The sequence below is a fragment of the Miscanthus floridulus genome, chromosome 8 (genome assembly GCF_019320115.1).
Source record: "Miscanthus floridulus cultivar M001 chromosome 8, ASM1932011v1, whole genome shotgun sequence".
Classification (NCBI taxonomy): Eukaryota; Viridiplantae; Streptophyta; class Magnoliopsida; order Poales; family Poaceae; genus Miscanthus; species Miscanthus floridulus.
Window position 1 is genome coordinate 121068806 of NC_089587.1, and position 6000 is coordinate 121074805.

General features: G+C 55.9%; 1 pseudogene; it reads right to left on the reverse strand.

The window, feature by feature from the left end:
* LOC136469832 (histone-lysine N-methyltransferase, H3 lysine-9 specific SUVH6-like) overlaps positions 1 to 679 on the reverse strand; it is a 70905-nt pseudogene extending 70226 nt beyond the window's left edge.
* Between the last annotated feature and the right edge of the window lie 5321 nt (positions 680 to 6000).

Below are 6000 nucleotides of genomic sequence, written 5' to 3' on the forward strand. Positions count from 1 at the left end.
AACTCCAACCCAGGCTCTGTGCTATCCGTAGGCTAGGAAGCGTCCTCCCCATGCATGCTTCGGGCCATGTCTTCATGATGAACGTCCATCACCTACTCAGCAAAGACTTGGTCTGCCACCGACGGCGTGTGCGGTAGCAAGCTCTCCCCGATCAATTGGACATCCTCCATGCTCATGCCTTCAGCATACCCGCTACAGATAGTGGCGAAGTCTAGATTCGGGTGATACATCATCACTGAGGTCAGCACCCCTAACGCTCCATAGAAAAGCTCGCTCCTGATAAGGTCCTTGATCGCATCCGAGACCTTTGCTAGCTGGACAGCAGGCGCGCTAGTGCTAGGCACCGACCCGAAGACTTCCAACACGACAAGCTAGGCAGTGTTGCGGATCTAGTCAAGATCCCCCTCAAGAGCATGTTGCTCTTCATGGGACTTGGCCACCTCCTCTGCATTCTGGCTGAGAGTCACCTTGGTCGTCTCTAGGTCCTGCTCCAGCGTCTTCACCTCCCCACCTAGCTCTAAAAGAAGGGCGACAAGCTAAACAGGCTGAAGAAAGAAACCAACGCAATGAAAAAATAGAAAAGGTATGTACCGACATGAGAGTTCTCAAGGGTGGAGAGCTTCTCCATCTGTCGAGCCACCTGCGCGCATAGCCAGGCATTCGCCTCCTTAGTCCCCATCACCCGGCCCTAAAGCATGAGCACCTCTTGGTCCGCCTCCGACCGGGCCCTCTGCTCTGCCTCTAGGGCCTTCCATGCCAACTCCAAAGAAACTCGCTCCAACGCCAAAGCGCTCCACTCTGGCTCAACGGCCGCCAGGGCCTCTTGAAGTGCCGCCATGGTGTTTGCCAAGGATGCCCGCAACTCTGCCTCAGTCTCCGCCTGGCAGGCCTTTGCCACCTCGAGCCCTTGCTCAGTGGCAGTTGCCTGCTCCGCTGCACGCTGCCCCTCTGCCCACGCCACGGCCACCTGGTCCTAGGACTCGCGGCAAGCGGACTCTACCCGATGCTCGAGCTCAGCCATCCGGGCATGTTCTGTCTAGAGGAAGCGAGACTTGTGGGACGACGTCTCCTTTAGACTCTACAAAAAATAGGCGCGCTAAGACAACCAACAAAAGGTTCAAAGGTTAAGGACAAAGTACATAAAACTCATCGCTGTGGCAAGCTGCAGGTCGACCTCCACCAACTGCTGAGCAAACCTAACCTGTCTCTAGGCATTTCCAAGCTTCTCAGATAGGTTGGCAAGCTCAGACACCACGGCATGCCCTTGCTCCCCAAAGATGTCCTAGAGCTAACGCTCTCGGGAATCTCAGAGAATGAACCATGCCTTCACTGGGTCCTCAGGGAAGACCCACTCTAGGTCACCCTCTGACAGCTTGCTGGAGGGCCTAGCCTCCGATTGGACCACCGCCAGCTCTCGCGGCGACACTGGTGGCTCCGCTGCGATATCCACCTCGTCGTCAGATGGGATGTCCACCACCTCATTCGTGTGGACCACCGTCGATCATCCCGACTCCAACCCGGTCGCAGTTTCCACCAGCGCCTTTGGCCCCGACGGCAAGGAGCAGCCAGGTGGTCCTCCACCCAGCGAGATAGGGAGCTCGGCCTCCCTCACCTCTTCCACCACAACCGGTGGAGGAGGGGCTGTGAGAGTTACCCCCGCCATCGGCACCAGGATCGCTACCAACACCGACACCGTTGCTGCCATCATTTCAATAGTTGACCTAGAGGGCACCACCCCCGGGAGGGAAGGCTTTGCCACCACCACCTTGCTCCCCCTGTCGCTCACTGTAGCACACTACAGGGTGGGCCTCCAAGTCTCCTGCATGGGAGTCAAGGTGATGCTTAGCCCCATCATCCCTCGGCCGCTGATAGAAATTGTAGGTAAGGCACACTCCAAAAAGAATCAACCAGCAAAAGATCAAAGAGCAACAAAGGGAAACACACCGGGAAGTGAGCAGCATGACTCTGAAGGCAGGCTCCGACAATAATGGACCTACAGGATGAGGACCACTCTCGGGCTGCAACCCATGCCCCCTCACTTTAGATAGGGGTGGAGTCATCCTGACCAGCTCCTGCCCGACCTATGGGTTGCTACGACCTTCGGCTCGGGACTCCCCGATCAGAGCAAAGGGCGGAGCATCCACCGACTGCAAGTCACGCGACACACGGGCACCAGTCTACCCCTCAGACTACCTAGCTTGCTCAACCATGTCCGCGGCAGGCAGTGTCTCTCCTGGCCGCAAGTCATGCATTGGCACCGGTCCCAGCGACACACAAGGGCCAGTCCGCTCCTTGAACCGACCAGCTTGCTCGATCGCATCTGCCACAGGCGACGACGGGACCGGTGACACCACCAAGGGGCGCGGTGACCGCATCCGCTTCGCCGCTCATCCGCCAATGGCGTCTGTGCTCACTGCACACTTCCTCAGCATAGGAACCACCGCACGCCATGCGGCCTCCTGCTCCTCATCGGCGGATGTCGCCGTAGGGTCACGATGCTCTACCGAGGTCACGATGGCCTCCCAACTCTCTTCCTCGTTGGAGAAAACCATGTCATCTACATCCGTAGGATCATCTGATGTGAGTTTTGACTCAACATCGCTCCTACGTTCCCTGGCCTTCATGCGCCGGGTGACTTCCTGCTCCTTCTCCTGCTTTCGATGAACCTCCCTGGCTCTCTTCTTCTTCTGGGTGACCACCGCATCCTTTTGGGTGGCCTGTCAGGCCGCACCCTCTGGTCCCTTAGGAAGGTGCGGCCAGGACTTGTACTTTTCAAGCCCCTATGGAATGGATGGCCCAAAATCAAGAAATAGGAAAAGTAGAGGAAGAAACACGAATAGAAAAGAAGGGAGCATACCAGTTTGGACACGATCGAGGCATTGAATGGTATGGGTTTCCCCACAACCGTCTCCTTGGGCCTCAGCTGCAGCACCTAGCCAAGGCGACTCTAGACCTCATCGTCTAGCAGGTCCTCCAGTGATGCATGGTCTAGGTCCGACTGGCCGCTATACTTCCACATTGGCTGCGTCCTCCCTACCAATGGCGCAACCCGACGACGGTAGAGGGTGTGGAACACTCGCACCCTATCAAGGCCGCACTTTATGAGCTTCTGGAGCTCCTCCTCGATGACTCCCACCTTGTGCTTCTCTGTGCGGGCACAACCCCATGACCAGCTATCCTGCTTCTCCGAACTCCCACCGGTGAACGCCAGGAACGGCGCCACCGCTGGATTCTTGATGTAAAACCACTCCCCGTGCCACCCCTAGTTGGAGTCACAGGGGGTGTACGCGGGGTACAAACCTCCCACACTCGGCTTCCTCTGTAGGGCAAAACCTCCCACCAGCACAGTTTTGGCCAAATTCCCCACCGTCAGGGTCCTCCTAGAGAACAGCCGCCAAAAGAAATCCACGTGCAGCTCCATCCTAAGGAAAGCCTCGCAGACAGTGACAAAGCCAGTGATGTGTAGCACCCCCATCGGATTAAGGTGCTGCAGCTCCAAACCCCACTCATTGAGGAGCCCGTGCAAGAACTAGTGCATGGGGTATCCCAACCCGTGCTCATGGAAGGTGAGGAAGGACACCACCTCGTTAGGCCAAGGCTATGGAAACTCCTCCCTCCCGGGAACCCTCTAGTGCGCCACCTCCTACAGCGATAGAAACCCCTTCTTAATGAAGGCCTCCAGCACTGACTTCCTCATAGTGGATGACCTCCAGTCCAACATTTCACCCTAGTTCGCAAAAGGATTAGGTGAGTTCTTCTCTTTCCCCTCGCTCTCTCCCTTTTTCTTTCCTAGAAACCTCCGTGGGTCTCAGGAACGCTCATGGCAAGAAGGAAGAGGGAAGGCGGCGGCAGACGAGGAACAGGCAAAAGAACGGGGCGAAAAAACCCTCTCCCTTCTCCTACTTAAAGGAAAAGGGAACAGTAGTTAGGGAAGGGCGCACCGATCAGGGAAGGCAGAACGGTGGAGCAAAAAATCCTCTCTCTTTCCCATTTAATGCAGATAAGACGCGCCCTGACTGATGAGATGTGCCCTGTGCGACGGAATGGCTCCTGATCAAAAGGGATGTGGCCCAGCCATGGCCCACCACTACCACATGACCAACCACTACTACACGATGGGCACAGGAACCGAAGCACCATCGCATGCGAGCGACTCCCCACTTCCCCAAGCCAGACCTAGAGAAATACCAAAGCGAAAATCTTCCGTCGAAAGAAACCATCCGAACCCCTGAGTCGATCGAATCACTCAAGATACACACCGAGACACAGGTAGGAAGCAAAGGGACACCCCATGTGGGCCATGCCAACTCTATCATGAACGACGAGCATGGGTCCTGGTCGGACATTTTCCAACTGAAGCTCTCCAAGCCCCGTCACTCCAGTCCTCAAGGTAAACACTACGAGCCCCTCTATTTCCTTATAAATCATTTCATACATCCATACATGCATTCATTCTATACGCCCATGCCTCCTGGACGATTCGGGCCCTAAACTGCCTGGGGGCTCGGGAACTAAGCATCGCACATGCAGCGAAATGCATCACAACGCTCCGTGTTGCATCACGAAGCGGTGGTTGCCTCATTCGATATGAGCAGACAATAGAGCTAGGGGAGAAAACCGTAGATGAGCCCCGTGTGACCCTCGCTCAGTCTAGCAGACTAGGTCATCTCGACCTTCATGTTCGATCCTAAACCTCACCAAAACCCATAGAATCTCCATCAAGGGGAGGCCATTAGGCCACCCTAGTCGGTCTCTGGAATGACCCAGGCATCTACTGGGTTGCAGGTAAAGGAGTAGTGGAATGTCACATGAGGGCTATGCCGACCCCGTCATGAACGACGGACCCGGATTCCGCTTGATCACACCCATTAGCGAACTCACCGAGCGCATCGCTCGGCCCGAGAGATCGAGATAAGCGACAAAACTCAGCCCCTCTGGTTGTGAGGAACCGAGGATGGGGTAAACACACACAACTCACATCGACCCCTATGAAGGCCCAATAGGGCTCGGGGGCTCAAGACAAAATGCCAGGGTCTATGACCCCGAACTCGCTTGGATCCACGACTCTGACTCGCCCGGTCCCACGGCGTGCACCAACGCCAGGATCCGTGAGCACCGCCTCATCTGATCTATAAACTAACCAACTAACTACGCTTACGACTGTGCTTTGATAATACCAGGGATCATGACTCCAAACTCATGTCATCCGGCTACGCTTCTGACTATGCTCTGAAAATACCAGGGACTGTGACTCCAAACTCATGTCATTCGGCTACACTTCTGATTGCGCTCCAAAAATACTAGGGACCGCGACTCCAAACTCGCGTCATCCAGCTACACTTCTGACTGTGCTCCAAAAATATAGGGACCGCGACCCCAAACTCGCACCATCAAGATCCACGAGCACTGCCTAGTCACCTCGTCTGATCCCTAAAAGCTGACTACCTTGGCCACCCGGGCTGCGCCGGGGCCAGGATCCATGACTCCAACCCACCCGGTCCCACGGCGCGCACCAACTCCGGGACCCACGGGCTCGGTCTCGTACAACCCCTAAACTAACTATTTCGAAACCACGACGCACACCGACGCTAGGGTTTGTCCAAACTAACTCCCTCACCCGATCCCATGGTGTGCATCGACACTAGGATCAGTGAGCTCTCTCATGTCCGAACTAACTTCCTTGCCCGGTCCACGACACGTATCGACACCGGGATCAGTAAGTTCCATCTCAATCTAATCCCCACGCCTAATAAAACAACACCCCTAGACAGTTCTGCCCGAACCGCCCAGGGGCTCGGGGGCTACACCCATGGGTGCGCTCGCGCGCACCCATCGGCAAGACAAAAAAACCATGGACAATTATGCTTGAATTGTCCAGGGGCTCGAGGGCTCTTGTCGATTTCATAAACCCAAGGTCCCTTAGGGACCATCTTCTGCACCAAGGCTCGGCCCAAGAGTCTAAAAACAAATGGCCGAAAGGACAGCCCAGTCACCGACCAG